This window comes from Scylla paramamosain, chromosome 22 (assembly GCF_035594125.1).
Source record: "Scylla paramamosain isolate STU-SP2022 chromosome 22, ASM3559412v1, whole genome shotgun sequence".
NCBI lineage: Eukaryota > Metazoa > Arthropoda > Malacostraca > Decapoda > Portunidae > Scylla > Scylla paramamosain.
The window spans coordinates 14,105,751-14,126,088 of NC_087172.1; the positions used below are offsets into that span (position 1 = coordinate 14,105,751).

The following is a 20,338-nucleotide window of genomic DNA, read 5'->3' on the forward strand; positions in this document are numbered from 1 at the left end:
TTCAACCTGTGGGTTCCAATATTTTTTTATTTTTTTCTTAACTTCTTTATTCTGCTGGTATAGCATGTTTTTTATGGTTTATAAAAATAATTATTTGCTTTAGAAGTATTTTCGTGGCTTGTGTTGTGTTGAATTTTGTGTTGCTTGCCGAAAATGCGGGGTGTTTTTTTAGCAGTATTTTGACAAACTTGATTTTTTATTTCACGTTCTAACTACGTCTTTTGTATTTCTAAAAATTGCTTATGATTTTTAAATTGTTTTTTGGTTCCTGTTGAGAGAAATAAGTGGACTTTAAAAATGGTTTATGGTCCTGTTAAAAGTTGTTATTACAACACTTTTTGTGTTATTGTCTCTCTATTTGAGCTTGTAACTAACTTTTCATTGCTTGAAAAAATTGTTTGTATGTTTTAAAGTGTTTTATCTTGTTGTTGAATGAAAATAGGTTGACTTTTCAGTGGTTTTTAATCGTATTTAGGTTCAACACTTGGTTTTTACACAATTTCGGTTTTATTTGTTTACTTCTTGTTCCAGGTCACTTTTGATTGTGTAAGATGATAGTTCAGATTTTTTAAAAATTTTTACGTTCCTAAAAATTCAAATGTTGTGGACTTTTCAATGATTTAAATGGTGCCGAATATTTCAACACTTTTTCCATATTTCATGTGGATATTTTTTAAATACTACTCAGGCTAGAGCTGTTTTAATATTGTGAATATTAGTTTAAGTATTTGTCAAGTCAGAATATATAAGGCATTCCAGCCTAGCTCCATTTTTTCGAGGGGTCAATTTCGAAATGAAATCCGTTACGGTACGTAAAATTGCCGTGACGTCACGGCCGCCATCATGGACCAGGGACCTTGATCGGCTCCGCTGTCTCCTCGGTAATAATTATCGTACTTTGCAGTGTTTTCCTGGTGTTTCCACGTGTTTCTAAACTCAGACGTGTAGATTGGAGTAGAATGAGTAAGAAAATAAGAGAAATAGAGGAGGAAGAGGAAGGGAGAAGGAATAGAGGAGGTGGTAAAACAGAAAAATGATAAGAAAACAATATTTAGCTTAATTTTCCCTGCTGCCCTGTCTGTCTTGGTAGTATTTGTCTTCCCTGACAGTGCTTCCAGTGTATTTGGTGTGTTTAAGAGGTGTTGGAGTGTGTCTGGAGGTGTTTAGGGAGTGTTGCAGTGTGTCTGGAGGTGTTGAAAGGGTGTTGAAGTGTGTGTTTTAGGGATTTGGTGATGTTTGAGTCAATATTTAGCGTTCCTGGTGTGTTTTGGGGTGTCTTAGGCTTGTTTAGGAGTGCTTTAAGTGTGTTTGGGACTGTTTTCAATGTTTTGTGATGTTTCAAGTGTATTTTAGGATGTTATGGACGAGTTTGGGTGTGTTTTGTGTGGATACCGGGGAATTTTGGGTGCGTTTGTGGGTATTTTAGGTCAGTCTGGGTGTTTTGGGGTGTTTTAAGTGTGTTTTGGGCCGTTTTCAGTGTTTTGGGATGTTTTAAGTGTGTTTTAGAATGTTATGGATGAGTTTGAGTGTGTTTTGGGTAGGTACGGTGTGTTTTCGATGCGTTTAAAGTCAATTGGGTGAGTTTTGGAGTATTTTAAGTGTGTTTAGGGATATTTTGGTGCACTTTCGATGTGTTTAGGGTGTTTTTTTTGTGCGTTTAGGAGTGTTTAAGGTGTTTTAAGGTGTTTTAGTGTGGTTGGAGTTGCTTTTGAGGTGTTTTGGTTATGTTATAGGCATGTTGCAGATAAGTACTGGGTCTTTGAGGGTAGAAGTGGTGTGCTGGAGGTAAAATAAAAGGTTCTGGAGTGTTTAAGGGGGGACTGTGATAGTAGAAGCGTGTCAGGGGTGTTATAGCGTGTGTTGTGATGTATGAAGCTTCTAGATGCACGTGTGTGGGATGTCTTTGTCTGTACGAGGTGTTGTGGTGTTGGAGTCCTAGCAGGGGAAGGTACTGGAGGTTGTAGTGATGGGTAGAGGGTAAAAACAGAGGTACACTTTAGGTTAGGTAAGGTTAAGCGTTCATTGGTGTTGATTCAGTAATACGATCTTTTTTTCTTTTAAGATACAAATGTAGAGGGACGAAATAGGGAAGCAGGAAGACCACCACCACCACCACCAGCAGTGTGGAAGAAAGTTTAGGCAAGCGAAGAAAGTTGGAAAATTAATAATTAAACGCTTGCTGTCTTTTATTATCTTGAGTATAAAATGGTTATATGACAATCTCTCTCTCTTTCTCTTTCTCTCTCTCTCTCTCTCTCTCTCTCTCTCTCTCTCTCTCTCTCTCTCTCTCTCTCTCTCTCTCTCTCTCTCTCTCTCTCTCTCTCTCTCTCTCTCTCAGCTTTGTATTAGTTACCCGTTGACAGAAGTGACAGCCGCGTTTTCTCTTGTCAGATGTAAACAAATCGGTAGTTTCCTTCCAGCTGGTGATAAAACTCTTTCTCGCTCTTCCTCACTCTCCTACGTCACGGAAGCAGTGTGTGTGTGTGTGTGTGTGTGTGTGTGTGTGTGTGTGAAGAAGAAAATGTTATATTATATCTACGTGTTTAAAAGTTTCCTTCATTTAAGTCCAAAGAGGCTGGCTGGCTGATGCTAAGGAAGGAAGAAAGGGGTGGTGTTTAGGGGTCTGGGATGGAAAGCGAGTGATGTGTTTTGTAGCCTTCAGATAAAAAATATTAACAAAGTTTACACAGTGGGAAAATTTTGGTGGTGAGAGAGAAAATGACTAAAATATTACCTCAAATTTAACCAAACGTGGTGGAGCTTCACACTCCTCAGCTGACCCTAATCAAACCAAGCCTAACCCAAAGAAGCCTACCCTAACTTCTGTCTGGTGCTTCCTCCTCCCCAAGACTGGCTATCTCGTGTCTTAATCCCAAGCTGGCCTAACCAAACTTTACCTAACCTAACCTAAGCAATTCTAACCTAGCCAAACCTTACCTAAGCAAGCCTAACCTAGCCAAGCCTTACCTAACCTAACCTAACCTAACCTAGCCAAACCTTACCTATGCAAGCCTAACCTAGCCAAGCCTTACCTAACCTAACCTAACCTAACCTAACCTTACCTAAGCAAGCCTAACCTAGCCAAGCCTTACCTAACCTAACCTAACCTAACCTAACCTAACTTCACCTAACCTAACCTAAAGAAACCTAGCCAAACCTAACATAACCTAGCCTAACCAAACCTAATCTAACCTACATCCTCTTCCCACGGCCCCACTTAACCAAACCTAATGTAACTTTCAGAGCAACGGCAACCCTCCGATCCGGCAAGCAAGTTGGCGGCAGCGATGGCGGTGGCGGCGGCAGTGGTGGTGAGGTGGACGGCAGGGACAGAGGGGCAGTACAGGCTGCGGACATCAAGGAGAAGGTGAGCAGGGTGTTGTGTTGGTGTGTGTTGCTAAGCTGAGATGCAATATTTGTCACTCAACACTCGTGCAACACTGCCTCCATGCACAAGTGTGTCGGGAAAATGATTTAAAGTCGTAAAAATGTTCTTGTTTTACTTTATTTATTTATTTATTGATTTTGTTTTATTTTTTGTATATATAGGAGGGACACTGGTCAAAGGGAACTAAGTACAATAAGAAAAAAATACTGAGAAAAAATAAAAGATAAAAAAGACCTCACTTAACCTAACCTAACCTAACATAAGCTAACTTAACCTAACATAACTTAGCCTAACCTCTTTTAACCTAACATAACTTAACCTAACTTAACTTAACCTAACTTAACCTAACCTCTTTTAACCTAATTTCTTTTAACCTAACCTAACCTAACTTAACTTAACCTAACCTAACTTAACCTAACCTCACTTAACCTCACTTAACCTAACCTAACGTAACTTAACCTAACCTAACCTAACCTCACTTAACCTAACCTCACTTAACCTAACATAACCTAACCTCACTTAACCTAACGTAACCTAACCTAACCTAACACCCACAGAGGAACGCACGGACAAGCAAGGTGTTATTCGGCAGTCTGATCCTGGACCTGCTCGGCTTGAAGGTGGTGCTGCCCGTGTCTCCTGCTCTCCTCGAATGTTACTCCAAGCACAACACCAGCGGCTTGTATTCCTCTCAGCTCTCCTGTGTGACTTATTACCAGCATATCATCGGTTTCGCTGCGAGGTTCCATTCTGTCTTGTTTGGTAATTGAGTGGGTTTGTTGTGTTTTGTATTGGTTTATATATTTTTAGCTTGTTTTTATTATTATTTTTTTCAATTTTTTTATCCTATTATCTATTTATTTATTTTTTGTTTGTTTGTTTACAGGGTGTGTGTGTGTTTGTTTGTGTTCCTGCTGTTCAATATTGCAGCTTGTTTTCTTTCTTATTGTTATTTTGTGTTTTATTCTATTTCAGTGTTCTGAGGGAGTCTTCAGGTGTTTTTGGGGTGTTTTTGGAGTGTTTTGGGGTGTTTTTGGTGTGTTGTGAAGTGTTTTGATGTGTTTTGGGGTGGTTAAGGGGTGTTTTGAAGTGTTTTGTGGTGTTGTGGAGGTGTTTTGGGATTTTTGGTGTGTTTTAAAGTGTTTTGGGATGTTTTTGGAATGTTTTGATGTATTTTGAGATGTTTAGGAGTATTTTTGGAGTATTTTGGTGTGTTTTTGGAGTGTTTTGGGATGTGTTTGTAGTGTTTTGGGGTGTTTTGGGGTATTTTGAAGGTGTTTTGGTGTGTTTTTGGAGTGTTTTGGGGTATTTTGGGATGTTTTGGTGTGTTTTGGGTTATTTTGAGAGTGTTTTGGTGTGTTTTTTGGAGTGTTTCTGGGTGTTTTGGAGTATTTTGAGGGTGTTTAAAGGTGTTGTGGTAGTTTAAAATATATTGTTAGTTTACTTTTTTTTAACTTTATTTTCTTATGCATTATTTTATTTCTTATTTATATTGTGGTGTGTTGTCGGTGTGTCCTAACCTAACCTAACCAGCCTACCCTCTCCTAACCTCCCCTCAACCCACAGGCACTGATTGGCGTGACATTCAGCATAGGCTTCACCGTCGGGCACACTGTGGGGGCTGCGTTCTCCGGCTGGGGAAGTACTGGGTGGTTCGTGGCCTCGGCTGTCTATGCACGCACTCTCACTGTGGCTAACATAATATTCTTTGCTCTCTTCTTCCAGGAATTGCTGCCTGAGGTGTGTGTGTGTGTGTGTGTCTCATTTTTTTTTTTTTTATTATGTATATTTTTTTTGTTATTGTATAATTTTTGGTATTTTTGGGGTTTTGGAGATGTTTTGGGGGTGTTTTTGCAAGTGTTTTGAGGTAAATTGTCTTTTTTGGGTATTATTGGGATTTTGGAGGTGTTTTTTCAAGTGTTTTGAGGTAAATTGTCTTTTTTTTTGGGTATTATTGGGGTTTTGGAGGTGTTTTGGGGGTGTTTTTTCAAGTGTTTTGAGGTAAATTGTCTGTTTTTGGGTGTTTAATGGTGTTTTGGGAGTGTTTTGCAAGTTTTTGAGGTAAATAGTGTGTTTTGGGGTGTTTAATTTTGTTTTGGGAGTGTTTTGCAAGTGTTTTGAGGTAAATAGTTTGTTTTGGGGTGTTTAATGGTGTCTTGATGGTGTTTCAGGGTTATATAGGGGTGTTTGGGGGTGATCTAGGGTAAGTAGTGTTATCAAGGCTGTAGTGGAAGTTACTGTGGGTTTTCAAAGGGTGTTTCCATGGTGATTCACTTGTATTTTATCCCTTGTACAGTAAAACTCCCTTTCCCTGAGTTGGCAACACTGTTTGTTTACGTTCGCTGTTGTCTCGTCGTGTGTGAGTCAGATTTGTGTCTTGTTCTTCCACCGCAGGGCAGAAGGAGGAGGGACATCGGTGCCAGTTTGACCGAGGCTTGGGAGGTGATCAATCCTAGGGCTCTGTTCTCCGTCAGCTGTGTCAAGGGCCTGGGCAGAGAAGGTGTGTGTGTGTGTGTTTGTATGTTCAGTATTGTGTGTTTGTTCGTGTTTGTAGTATTGTGTGTGTGTGTGTGTGTGTGTGTGTGTGTGTGTGTCTGTGTGTGTGTGTACTAGCAAATATTCCCTTATGTTTACTCCTGAAACACACACACACACACACACACACACACACACACACACACACACACACACACACACACACACACACACACACACACACACACACACACACACACACACACACACACACACACACACACACACACACACACACACACACACACACACACACACACACACACACACACACACACACACACACACACACACACACACACACACACACACACACCACCTCCTCTTCCTCCTCCTCCCCCTCTCCCTTCATTCATACACACACACACACACACACACACACACACACACACACACACACACACACACACACACACACACACACACACACACACACACACACACACACACACACACACACACACACACACACACACTACCTCCCGTTCCTCCTCCTCCTCCTCTCCCTTCATTCATAAACATCTGTCTTTCTCTCTCTCTGTAGAACGCATGAAATTAATACAACTTAGCCGAGTTTACTTCCTCTACCTGTTCCTGTATTCCAGCCTGGAGTTAACGCTGATCTTCGCGACCCACCACAAGCATAGTTACGACTCGTTGGCGCAGGACCGCAAGTTTTCCTTCCTGGGCCTGGTCATGGCAATTACACAGAGAGGGTTTATGCGAAGTGTTAAGACTGGAACTGAAAAAGCAACTGCCAATTAGGTATGGTGTGTTCTGGGGTTTGTGTGTGTGTGTGTGTGTGTGTGTGTGTGTTGGAGAGGGTTTGTGTGTGTGTGTGGCCGGGAAAGGGTTGCCTGTGTGTGTGTTTTCAAGGGTGTTTTCATGGTTCGAGTTTAACAGGGTGTAGTGGAAGTTACTGAGGTTTTCAAGGGTGTTTTTCATGGTTCTTGTTTAACAGGGTGTAGTGGAAGTTACTGGGGTTTTCAAGGGTGTTTTCATGGTTTTTGTTTAACAGGGTGTAGTGGAAGTTACTGGGGTTTTCAAGGGTGTTTTCATGGTTCTAGTCTAACAGGCTGTAGTGCAAGTTACTGGGGTTTTCAAGGATGTTTTCATGGTTCTAGTTTAATGGGCTGTAGTGGAAGTTACTGAGGTTTACAAAGTATATTTTCAAATCTATATTTTTACTGTGTAGAATTACAATATAAAACAACAGGATTTATCAGTAACAGTTTAAGTAACAATTAGTTTAAGATCATATTATTTTCTTTTCCTTGCATTTAATCATTGTATGCCTGTATCTAATTCATGTTGGTTTCACAGGCACACACCTACATTGTGATGCAGCTCCTTGGAGGTGGAGAGCTGGCTGCCTCAGAGGATCAGGAAACACGAGAGGTTCACAGAGGCTCGCCTCGGGCTTCGGTCGTCGTGAGGAACCTGGTGTCAGCAGTTCACTACGTGCACAGGAAAAGCATCAGTGTTCACGGAGACCTAAAGCCAGACAGGGGTGAAAAGGGTTGGTGTTGAGGATAGACAGAAAAGAAAAGAAAGGAAAGGTAAAAAAAGGAAGTTTTTTTGCATTGATTTTCCATCTGCTTATTTTAAAGAATTTATTGCATGGAATATTATTGATCTCCATCATTTGTATGGCCTTTATAATAAAAAGTATGAATTTATTCCATTCAGATATTATCCTTCTCCGAGGCCATTCTAATCTAAACATCTTTTCACGGAATCTCTTGTTCAAGGATTCTTCTGAAGATTCAGTTATTAAGATTGTGGATTTTGGGTTTGCACATTTGATGCCTGACAAGGAAAAGGATGGCAGCACGAAGACACCGTGCTTCACTGTTCACTATGCAGCGCCAGAAGTGTTGCTGCAAGCTGTGCAGAAGGGAGCAAATGGTACCGCTTGAACATTCATGCACTGGTTGAGTATCTTGTGTGTAATTTTATGATGAAAGGTTTTTAATGCAGGGACGGACAGTTGTTTATAGGCATTTTTACATTATTTTTAGTGTACAACCATCCAAAAGGCATTTAGCTCAGTGTTACTGCAACAACCACACAGTACTGAATGTAGGGTTTCCTGTTTCATTAGAGATTTCTCTGCAGTGGTGTTTTCAATACAAGGAGTGTTTTCTATAGTTATTTTCTTTATTTTGAGGGCTTGCTATAATATCCTGCACAACTCTAAAAATACATCAAATTAACCTCCCACCAAACCACAATACAGACACTTCCATTGGCTGTAACATTACTGCTAATACTGCAACATTCTTCCTGAGGGGAACCACACACATTAACAATAACACATGTTACAAAAAACTACACCAAACATATTAAGCTCAACATTTTTGTATAATAATTTTTAGAAACATGAATGACCAAAAATGGTTCTAGGATAAAAGAGGAAAAAAATGACAGAACACTACAGCATAACAGTACAAATGGCAGGTGTGTCTCTTTTCTCTTATTCCTTATTTGCAAGGATTAAAGCTGTTACCTTCTTGTTACACAAGAAGTGGGACGGTACAGTTCGCTAAGCTGCCGGTACACGTAGGATGGTGCAGTACCTCGACTGAAATAAAAGAGATTTAAATGGTCAGCAGCCATTATTTAAAGCTAAGTGAGTAGATGTGCAAGATAAACAGGGTACAGTAAAATCCCTCTTATCCGGCATCAACGGGACCGCCGACGTGCCGGATACTTGAATAGAAGTGAAATTATGTCCACAACGACCACCCTACACTCACGCATCTTACCACAACAATGATCAGCTGATCTGATCAGCTGCTTAAGTGTAAGCACAACACACTTCCTTTTTTCTACAACTTTAGGCGTGATGAAGGCGTCGGGCGATAAACAGTGCACACGCGGGACTGAGTCACTGAGTAAACACAGTGCAGTGGGCTGCGGGTGGCGCGAAGCAGTGCGCTGTGGTGACAAGGGGACGGAGTATGCCTCGCGTGGGAATTTTAATTGATTTTCTGAGTACACATTGATTTTTTATTGATTTTAAGGCTCGGGGAAAAATGTGCCGGATACTTGAAGCTGCCGGATGAGAGGGATTTTACTGTATAATAAATTGAGTAAGTTGTTTATCTCACTCATAAGTAAAACATAAAGGCCTTTCATTTGATGCATTTAGGATCAGAAGTTTTACTGGGAGATGAAGTACAGTGCTAAATAACAGTTTGTGCATAAAGCTGACAAATACTGATGTCTCCTGAGGTCAGCCCAGGCCCAACAAGGAAAGCAAATGAAAAAATTAAATGAACCCCCAACATCACACCTTGAAAGGACCACACAGTCATATGAACAACACAAACTCACTTGTTAGTTATCAAACTGGTGACATTTTCTGGAGGAACGTAATCTAGCTGAGTCAGCGCAGTATTTACAGACGGCCAAAACTTTGTTCCCTCTGGGATAATAGAAGTGGTGGTTTGGTGGCTTATTTCTTCACAGCCCATCAAGCTAAATTTGTATGTGGGAGTGCACACATACAGCTGAAAATGAAGATTTGTGACAATAAGCAAAATGCACAATTCATGCCATGATTTTCAATATTATATAGGTACTGATCTGATAGTATCTAGCTCCACATGAGACAACAACAGGTTGAGGTTTGAGAAAGGACCATCCAACACTCAACACGAGGAATGTATATCCACCTACACGAAATAAACATGTGGAAAAGGAATGTATCAAAAACTGGAATCAAGAATTTCTGTGAGAATAAAATGGTATGTACTTTTGTGATACCTTCCCTGTTCAATTTGCAACAGTAAATATGTTTCAAATACTGCCCCACTGAAAGAGGTATCAGGATAATGACTAACAAATAAAACTTACTGGAACAGAATAAAACTTTGGTGGTGAGGCAAGAGAGGCTGCACCAACAAAGGTCTCAATGCCTCCGTTGGTCACCACCGTCTCGGTGCCAACGATGACCTTTGATGACCTTGTTGACACGTGACATGATGGGGAACACTGCAGAGTCTTGAATTAATGTTGTCTCAATTCCAGCAGTACATAAAGCTTTTGCCACTGGGTGACCCTGCACAAGTAAAAGATGTATTGAGAACATAAGAACATAATAAAATAAAGGAAGCTGCAAGAAGCCATCACCCCTACATGTGGCAGTCCCTGTGTTATGTATTGTGCACATCAGACACGATGACGTGAAAGAGACGCATAAAACACCTTACATCATATTTAGGGGCACGTTCGGCAACAATAACGTGGAATTTCCTTTGTGTGGCTGCCTTGGTCAGGAAGGCCAAGACCAGTGGACACATTGCACACGTCACAATGACCTCATCATTGTGAATCTTGCTTACACCTTGGGCAGCTATCAATTCTTGGCTGAAATAAAAGGAATCAATATAATACTGGTAACAAACAATGTCAATGTCCCAAATGTCAGTGTAATCTTTACTCTACCTTTGTTCAACCTCAGCTTTCTGTTCACCAATGGCCTCAAGTACTCTGTCCTGCAGCTCTGGAATAACCTCCGTGCATTTTGGGAGATCTCCACATGCAGGGTGAGTCTACTAGCATGGACTGTGAGAGGCTTGGGTACTCCACACCTTGCTTCTCTCCACGTGGTGTGTTGTGTTCGTCAATTACTATCTGCGTGAAGAAGAAAAATAACTTAAATAAATAAATGAGATACACACACACACACACACACACACACACGAGGGCAGACAGGCAAAATACGTAGAGAGAGAGAGAGAGAGAGAGAGAGAGAGAGAGAGAGAGAGAGAGAGAGAGGCTGTACTTAAGCAATTATATCTTTCCATACCACACACACACACACACACACACACGCACACGAACGTTTCCCTAAGGGCTCTCTTTGACACACAGAGAAAGGCTGGTAATTCTCTGTTGATCATTAGCTACAGTATGGAAGCCTCTGTTATACTTGGATATCTCTGTGAAGTATTGTTGTTTTTTAACGTCAAATGGTAAATACTTAATAATGATAAGCTGAGATATAACACAGTATTAAGCCAAGCCTTCAATTCACACAAGCTTTTCAATGATTTCACATTACGCCACACAAGGGACGAGACATTGCAGTGTAAGTCCCGCCAGGACCAGTTTGAATTTGGCGCTTCAATCAGTAACATCTAGATACTTTGACAATTACAGTTATAATGGCCTGAGATTTATTTTTACACGCTTATAATTCTTTATATTTAATTTTCTATTAGTTTAGTATAATATAAAAGAAGTTGGTGCTTGTTATTGAAAGCTAAGTGTGTTGTGGATAGGTTTGCCTGCGTACTGTGCGGAGCAGGCTGGGACGGACGACACAACCAGACGTCAGACACAAGGCACTAGGTTAAAAGGGTGCCATAAACTGGTGCTTTATTTAACGTATTTTCGCAGAACAAGACAGTGACAGGGGCCGTGGTGGGTGCCTGCGTGTGCTGGTGCAAGCTTGGTGCCTGCCGGGAGGTGCCTGCAGTGCCACAAGGGATAATATTGGTAAGAAACCGGCCCACCACTTGTCCAGCCAGCTAATTTGCACAGTGTGATGTAACAGGCGGTAACTGTGATAGTGTTGTTACGTGTCACCCACAACAACAACAACACAGGGCTGTCAGGTCAGTGGTTAACCTTACTGTTTATTGTTGAGCCTCGTATTTCATGTTTTTGCACCTGGTTAGGAATATATTGACGTGACCCAGCATTCCACGGTGCCACAAGCGCTCCAAGCCTCCACCACAAAACTCTTACTAATTAACCATGACAGGAATTATAAAAACGTCAAAAAAATACACTTATCTAATGTTATCAGCTGAGGTGGAGGCAGCCTTCCCCATTTGTCCGCCAATATCTGCTTCATTTCTCACTTATTGTAAGCCTAACACGTCACTAAGTGGAGCCACATAACTAGGCTTTCATATCCGCTAGCTAGATATATCTGCCATTGCCTCATTTAGTTACGATGGAAGAATAACAGGCAAAATAGCGGCCGTTCTCTCCACTGACAAGGGCCGCCATGATGCCTGGCTACCTCTGCCAACCTGCTTCAACCTGTGGGTTCCAATATTTTTTTATTTTTTTCTTAACTTCTTTATTCTGCTGGTATAGCATGTTTTTTATGGTTTATAAAAATAATTATTTGCTTTAGAAGTATTTTCGTGGCTTGTGTTGAGTTGTGTTGAATTTTGTGTTGCTTGCCGAAAATGCGGGGTGTTTTTTTAGCAGTATTTTGACAAACTTGATTTTTTATTTCACGTTCTAACTACGTCTTTTGTATTTCTAAAAATTGCTTATGATTTTTAAATTGTTTTTTGGTTCCTGTTGAGAGAAATAAGTGGACTTTAAAAATGGTTTATGGTCCTGTTAAAAGTTGTTATTACAACACTTTTTGTGTTATTGTCTCTCTATTTGAGCTTGTAACTAACTTTTCATTGCTTGAAAAAATTGTTTGTATGTTTTAAAGTGTTTTATCTTGTTGTTGAGTGAAAATAGGTGGACTTTTCAGTGGTTTTTAATCGTATTTAGGTTCAACACTTGGTTTTTACACAATTTCGGTTTTATTTGTTTACTTCTTGTTCCAGGTCACTTTTGATTGTGTAAGATGATAGTTCAGATTTTTTAAAAATTTTTACGTTCCTAAAAATTCAAATGTTGTGGACTTTTCAATGATTTAAATGGTGCCGAATATTTCAACACTTTTTCCATATTTCATTTGGATATTTTTTAAATACTACTCAGGCTAGAGCTGTTTTAATATTGTGAATATTAGTTTAAGTATTTGTCAAGTCAGAATATATAAGGCATTCCAGCCTAGCTCCATTTTTTCGAGGGGTCAATTTCGAAATGAAATCCGTTACGGTACGTAAAATTGCCGTGACGTCACGGCCGCCATCATGGACCAGGGACCTTGATCGGCTCCGCTGTCTCCTCGGTAATAATTATCGTACTTTGCAGTGTTTTCCTGGTGTTTCCACGTGTTTCTAAACTCAGACGTGTAGATAAGAGTAGAATGAGTAAGAAAATAAGAGAAATAGAGGAGGAAGAGGAAGGGAGAAGGAATAGAGGAGGTGGTAAAACAGAAAAATGATAAGAAAACAATATTTAGCTTAATTTTCCCTGCTGCCCTGTCTGTCTTGGTAGTATTTGTCTTCCCTGACAGTGCTTCCAGTGTATTTGGTGTGTTTAAGAGGTGTTGGAGTGTGTCTGGAGGTGTTTAGGGAGTGTTGCAGTGTGTCTGGAGGTGTTGAAAGGGTGTTGAAGTGTGTGTTTTAGGGATTTGGTGATGTTTGAGTCAATATTTAGCGTTCCTGGTGTGTTTTGGGGTGTCTTAGGCTTGTTTAGGAGTGCTTTAAGTGTGTTTGGGACTGTTTTCAATGTTTTGTGATGTTTCAAGTGTATTTTAGGATGTTATGGACGAGTTTGGGTGTGTTTTGTGTGGATACCGGGGAATTTTGGGTGCGTTTGTGGGTATTTTAGGTCAGTCTGGGTGTTTTGGGGTGTTTTAAGTGTGTTTTGGGCCGTTTTCAGTGTTTTGGGATGTTTTAAGTGTGTTTTAGAATGTTATGGATGAGTTTGAGTGTGTTTTGGGTAGGTACGGTGTGTTTTCGATGCGTTTAAAGTCAATTGGGTGAGTTTTGGAGTATTTTAAGTGTGTTTGGGGATATTTTGGTGCACTTTCGATGTGTTTAGGGTGTTTTTTTTTTGTGCGTTTAGGAGTGTTTAAGGTGTTTTAAGGTGTTTTAGTGTGGTTGGAGTTGCTTTTGAGGTGTTTTGGTTATGTTATAGGCATGTTGCAGATAAGTACTGGGTCTTTGAGGGTAGAAGTGGTGTGCTGGAGGTAAAATAAAAGGTTCTGGAGTGTTTAAGGGGGGACTGTGATAGTAGAAGCGTGTCAGGGGTGTTATAGCGTGTGTTGTGATGTATGAAGCTTCTAGATGCACGTGTGTGGGATGTCTTTGTCTGTACGAGGTGTTGTGGTGTTGGAGTCCTAGCAGGGGAAGGTACTGGAGGTTGTAGTGATGGGTAGAGGGTAAAAACAGAGGTACACTTTAGGTTAGGTAAGGTTAAGCGTTCATTGGTGTTGATTCAGTAATACGATCTTTTTTTCTTTTAAGATACAAATGTAGAGGGACGAAATAGGGAAGCAGGAAGACCACCACCACCACCACCATCACCACCAGCAGTGTGGAAGAAAGTTTAGGCAAGCGAAGAAAGTTGGAAAATTAATAATTAAACGCTTGCTGTCTTTTATTATCTTGAGTATAAAATGGTTATATGACAATCTCTCTCTCTCTCTCTCTCTCTCTCTCTCTCTCTCTCTCTCTCTCTCTCTCTCTCTCTCTCTCTCTCTCTCTCTCTCTCTCTCTCTCTCTCTCAGCTTTGTATTAGTTACCCGTTGACAGAAGTGACAGCCGCGTTTTCTCTTGTCAGATGTAAACAAAGCGGTAGTTTCCTTCCAGCTGGTGATAAAACTCTTTCTCGCTCTTCCTCACTCTCCCACGTCACGGAAGCAGTGTGTGTGTGTGTGTGTGTGTGTGTGTGTGAAGAAGAAAATGTTATATTATATCTACGTGTTTAAAAGTTTCCTTCATTTAAGTCCAAAGAGGCTGGCTGGCTGATGCTAAGGAAGGAAGAAAGGGGTGGTGTTTAGGGGTCTGGGATGGAAAGCGAGTGATGTGTTTTGTAGCCTTCAGATAAAAAATATTAACAAAGTTTACACAGTGGGAAAATTTTGGTGGTGAGAGAGAAAATGACTAAAATATTACCTCAAATTTAACCAAACGTGGTGGAGCTTCACACTCCTCAGCTGACCCTAATCAAACCAAGCCTAACCCAAAGAAGCCTACCCTAACTTCTGTCTGGTGCTTCCTCCTCCCCAAGACTGGCTATCTCGTGTCTTAATCCCAAGCTGGCCTAACCAAACTTTACCTAACCTAACCTAAGCAATTCTAACCTAGCCAAACCTTACCTAAGCAAGCCTAACCTAGCCAAGCCTTACCTAACCTAACCTAACCTAACCTAGCCAAACCTTACCTAAGCAAGCCTAACCTAGCCAAGCCTTACCTAACCTAACCTAACCTAACCTAACCTAGCCAAACCTTACCTAAGCAAGCCTAACCTAGCCAAGCCTTACCTAACCTAACCTAACCTAACCTCACCTAACCTAACCTAAAGAAACCTAGCCAAACCTAACATAACCTAGCCTAACCAAACCTAACCTAACCTACATCCTCTTCCCACGGCCCCACTTAACCAAACCTAATGTAACTTTCAGAGCAACGGCAACCCTCCGATCCGGCAAGCAAGTTGGCGGCAGCGATGGCGGTGGCGGCGGCAGTGGTGGTGAGGTGGACGGCAGGGACAGAGGGGCAGTACAGGCTGCGGACATCAAGGAGAAGGTGAGCAGGGTGTTGTGTTGGTGTGTGTTGGTGTGTGTTGCTAAGCTGAGATGCAATATTTGTCACTCAACACTCGTGCAACACTGCCTCCATGCACAAGTGTGTCGGGAAAATGATTTAAAGTCGTAAAAATGTTCTTGTTTTACTTTATTTATTTATTTATTGATTTTGTTTTATTTTTTGTATATATAGGAGGGACACTGGTCAAAGGGAACTAAGTACAATAAGAAAAAAATACTGAGAAAAAATAAAAGATAAAAAAGACCTCACTTAACCTAACCTAACCTAACATAAGCTAACTTAACCTAACATAACTTAGCCTAACCTCTTTTAACCTAACATAACTTAACCTAACTTAACTTAACCTAACCTAACCTAACTTAACCTAACCTCTTTTAACCTAACCTCTTTTAACCTAACCTAACCTAACTTAACTTAACCTAACCTAACTTAACCTAACCTCACTTAACCTCACTTAACCTAACCTAACGTAACTTAACCTAACCTAACCTAACCTCACTTAACCTAACCTCACTTAACCTAACATAACCTAACCTCACTTAACCTAACGTAACCTAACCTAACCTAACACCCACAGAGGAACGCACGGACAAGCAAGGTGTTATTCGGCAGTCTGATCCTGGACCTGCTCGGCTTGAAGGTGGTGCTGCCCGTGTCTCCTGCTCTCCTCGACTGTTACTCCAAGCACAACACCAGCGGCTTGTATTCCTCTCAGCTCTCCTGTGTGACTTATTACCAGCATATCATCGGTTTCGCTGCGAGGTTCCATTCTGTCTTGTTTGGTAATTAAGTGGGTTTGTTGTGTTTTGTATTGGTTTATATATTTTTAGCTTGTTTTTATTATTATTTTTTTCAATTTTTTTATCCTATTATCTATTTATTTATTTTTTGTTTGTTTGTTTGTTTACAGGGTGTGTGTGTGTTTGTTTGTGTTCCTGCTGTTCAATATTGCAGCTTGTTTTCTTTATTATTGTTATTTTGTGTTTTATTCTATTTCAGTGTTCTGAGGGAGTCTTCAGGTGTTTTTGGGGTGTTTTGGGGTGTTTTTGGAGTGTTTTGGGGTGTTTTTGGTGTGTTGTGAAGTGTTTTGATGTGTTTTGGGGTGGTTAAGGGGTGTTTTGAAGTGTTTTGTGGTGTTGTGGAGGTGTTTTGGGATTTTTGGTGTGTTTTAAAGTGTTTTGGGATGTTTTTGGAATGTTTTGATGTGTTTTGAGATGTTTAGGAGTATTTTTGGAGTATTTTGGTGTGTTTTTGGAGTGTTTTGGGATGTGTTTGTAGTGTTTTGGGGTGTTTTGGGGTATTTTGAAGGTGTTTTGGTGTGTTTTTGGAGTGTTTTGGGGTATTTTGGGATGTTTTGGTGTGTTTTGGGTTATTTTGAGAGTGTTTTGGTGTGTTTTTGGAGTGTTTCTGGGTGTTTTGGAGTATTTTGAGGGTGTTTAAAGGTGTTGTGGTAGTTTAAAATATATTGTTAGTTTACTTTTTTTTAACTTTTTATTTTCTTATGCATTATTTTATTTCTTATTTATATTGTGGTGTGTTGTCGGTGTGTCCTAACCTAACCTAACCAGCCTACCCTCTCCTAACCTCCCCTCAACCCACAGGCACTGATTGGCGTGACATTCAGCATAGGCTTCACCGTCGGGCACACTGTGGGGGCTGCGTTCTCCCGCTGGGGAAGTACTGGGTGGTTCGCGGCCTCGGCTGTCTACGCACGCACTCTCACTGTGGCTAACATAATATTCTTTGCTGTCTTCTTCCAGGAATCGCTGCCTGAGGTGTGTGTGTGTGTGTGTGTGTGTGTGTGTGTGTGTCTCATTTATTTTTTTTATTATGTATATTTTTTTTGTTTTTGTATAATTTTTGCTTATTTTTTTTTCCTTTCATTTTTTCTTTCTTTGCTTATTTTGTAATTTGTTTGTATTTCCTTGTGTCTCTGAATGTTGTTAAAGAGAGGTGCATTGTGAGTAAAGCATCATTTTCTCTTTCCTTTCCTCATTTCTTTACTTTTCCCTCTTATTCCTTCCTTTCTGTCATCATTACAAACCCTTTCTATTCATTACAAACCCTTTCTCTCATTTTCCTTACCATAAACCATCAAAACATCTTAACAATCTCATTTAAATCACTTTTCTTTTCATTATCATCTGTTTGTTTACATTCTCTTGCTTTCTTTCACTTATTAATTCATTACACTCCTGTTTGTGTGTTTAGGAATGTTTTGAGATATTTTGGGGTGTTTTGGAGGTGTTTTGGGGTGTTTTTTCAAGTGTTTTGAGGTAAATTGTCTGTTTTTGGGTATATTTGTCTGTTTTTGTCTGTTTTTTGGGTATTATTGGGGTTTTGGAGGTGTTTTGGGGGTGTTTTTGCAAGTGTTTTGAGGTAAATTGTCTTTTTTGGGTATTTTTTGGGTTTTGGAGATGTTTTGGGGGTGTTTTTGCAAGTGTTTTGAGGTAAATTGTCTTTTTTGGGTATTATTGGGGTTTTGGAGGTGTTTTTTCAAGTGTTTTGAGGTAAATTGTCTTTTTTTGGGTATTATTGGGGTTTTGGAGGTGTTTTGGGGGTGTTTTTTCAAGTGTTTTGAGGTAAATTGTCTGTTTTTGGGTGTTTAATGGTGTTTTGGGAGTGTTTTGCAAGTTTTTGAGGTAAATAGTGTGTTTTGGGGTGTTTAATGGTGTTTTGAGAGTGTTTTGCAAGTGTTTTGAGGTAAATAGTGTGTTTTGGGGTGTTTAATTTTGTTTTGGGAGTGTTTTGCAAGTGTTTTGAGGTAAATAGTTTGTTTTGGGGTGTTTAATGGTGTCTTGGTGGTGTTTCAGGGTTATATAGGGGTGTTTGGGGGTGATCTAGGGTAAGTAGTGTTATCAAGGCTGTAGTGGAAGTTACTGTGGGTTTTCAAAGGGTGTTTCCATGGTGATTCACTTGTATTTTATCCCTTGTACAGTAAAACTCCCTTTCCCTGAGTTGGCAACACTGTTTGTTTACGTTCGCTGTTGTCTCGTCGTGTGTGAGTCAGATTTGTGTCTTGTTCTTCCACCGCAGGGCAGAAGGAGGAGGGACATCGGTGCCAGTTTGACCGAGGCTTGGGAGGTGATCAATCCTAGGGCTCTGTTCTCCGTCAGCTGTGTCAAGGGCCTGGGCAGAGAAGGTGTGTGTGTGTGTGTTTGTATGTTCAGTATTGTGTGTTTGTTCGTGTTTGTAGTATTGTGTGTGTGTGTGTGTGTGTGTGTGTGTGTACTAGCAAATATTCCCTTATGTTTACTCCTGAAACACACACACACACACACACACACACACACACACACACACACACACACACACACACACACACACACACACACACACCTCCCGTTCCTCCTCCTCCTCCTCTCCCTTCATTCATACACACACACACACACACACACACACACACACACACACACACACACACACACACACACACACACACACACACACACACACACACACACACACACACACACACACACACACACACACCACCTCCTGTTCCTCCTCCTCCCCCTCTCCCTTCATTCATACACACACACACACACACACACACTACCTCCCGTTCCTCCTCCTCCTCCTCTCCCTTCATTCATAAACATCTGTCTTTCTCTCTCTCTGTAGAACGCATGAAATTAATACAACTTAGCCGAGTTTACTTCCTCTACCTGTTCCTGTATTCCAGCCTGGAGTTAACGCTGATCTTCGCGACCCACCACAAGCATAGTTACGACTCGTTGGCGCAGGACCGCAAGTTTTCCTTCCTGGGCCTGGTCATGGCAATTACACAGAGAGGGTTTATGCGAAGTGTTAAGACTGGAACTGAAAAAGCACCTGCCAATTAGGTATGGTGTGTTCTGGGGTGTGTGTGTGTGTGTGTGTGTGTGTGTGTGTTGGAGAGGGTTTGTGTGTGTGTGTGGCCGGGAAAGGGTTGCCTGTGTGTGTGTTTTCAAGGGTGTTTTCATGGTTCGAGTTTAACAGGGTGTAGTGGAAGTTACTGAGGTTTTCAAGGGTGTTTTTCATGGTTCTTGTTTAACAGGGTGTAGTGGAAGTTACTGGGGTTTTCAAGGGTGTTTTCATGGTTTTTGTTTAACAGGGTGTAGTGGAAGTTACTGGGGTTTTCAAGGGTGTTTTCATGGTTCTAGTCTAACAGGCTGTAGTGCAAGTTACTGGGGTTTTCAAGGATGTTTTCATGGTTCTAGTTTAATGGGCTGTAGTGGAAGTTACTGAGGTTTACAAAGTATATTTTCAAATCTATATTTTTACTGTGTAGAATTACAATATAAAACAACAGGATTTATCAGTAACAGTTTAAGTAACAATTAGTTTAAGATCATATTATTTTCTTTTCCTTGCATTTAATCATTGTATGCCTGTATCTAATTCATGTTGGTTTCACAGGCACACACCTACATTGTGATGCAGCTCCTTGGAGGTGGAGAGCTGGCTGCCTCAGAGGATCAGGAAACACGAGAGGTTCACAGAGGCTCGCCTCGGGCTTCGGTCGTCGTGAGGAACCTGGTGTCAGCAGTTCACTACGTGCACAGGAAAAGCATCAGTGTTCACGGAGACCTAAAGCCAGACAGGGGTGAAAAGGGTTGGTGTTGAGGATAGACAGAAAAGAAAAGAAAGGAAAGGTAAAAAAAGGAAGTTTTTTTGCATTGATTTTCCATCTGCTTATTTTAAAGAATTTATTGCATGGAATATTATTGATCTCCATCATTTGTATGGCCTTTATAATAAAAAGTATGAATTTATTCCATTCAGATATTATCCTTCTCCGAGGCCATTCTAATCTAAACATCTTTTCACGGAATCTCTTGTTCAAGGATTCTTCTGAAGATTCAGTTATTAAGATTGTGGATTTTGGGTTTGCACATTTGATGCCTGACAAGGAAAAGGATGGCAGCACGAAGACACCGTGCTTCACTGTTCACTATGCAGCGCCAGAAGTGTTGCTGCAAGCTGTGCAGAAGGGAGCAAATGG

At 40.7% G+C, this 20,338-nt stretch overlaps 3 long non-coding RNA genes across 10 annotated transcripts; 2 read left to right on the forward strand and 1 right to left on the reverse strand.

Moving 5' to 3' along the window:
• The first annotated feature begins 2,396 nt into the window (after nt 1–2,396).
• LOC135111631 (uncharacterized) lies at nt 2,397–20,105 on the forward strand. 7 transcript variants are annotated; one of them, XR_010273834.1, is made up of 7 exons: nt 2,461–2,475; nt 3,244–3,367; nt 3,946–3,966; nt 15,239–17,126; nt 18,388–18,493; nt 19,037–19,196; nt 19,753–20,105. It is a non-coding gene; the product is annotated as an uncharacterized LOC135111631 (long non-coding RNA). The 7 variants fall into 7 exon arrangements; XR_010273833.1 differs by having other exon boundaries at nt 2,397–3,367; XR_010273831.1 differs by lacking the exons at nt 2,461–2,475; nt 3,244–3,367; nt 3,946–3,966 and adding an exon at nt 11,095–11,550 and having other exon boundaries at nt 14,047–17,126.
• On the forward strand, nt 4,158–7,602 carry LOC135111636 (uncharacterized). 2 transcript variants are annotated; one of them, XR_010273845.1, is made up of 4 exons: nt 4,158–5,128; nt 5,783–5,888; nt 6,529–6,693; nt 7,247–7,602. It is a non-coding gene; the product is annotated as an uncharacterized LOC135111636 (long non-coding RNA). The 2 variants fall into 2 exon arrangements; XR_010273844.1 differs by having other exon boundaries at nt 6,529–6,688.
• On the reverse strand, nt 7,877–10,814 carry LOC135111641 (uncharacterized). Its single transcript, XR_010273851.1, has 5 exons — nt 10,376–10,814; nt 10,141–10,297; nt 9,785–9,989; nt 9,263–9,438; nt 7,877–8,507 (listed from the first exon to the last, which is right to left on the reverse strand). It is a non-coding gene; the product is annotated as an uncharacterized LOC135111641 (long non-coding RNA).
• Nucleotides 20,106–20,338: the final 233 nt, after the last annotated feature.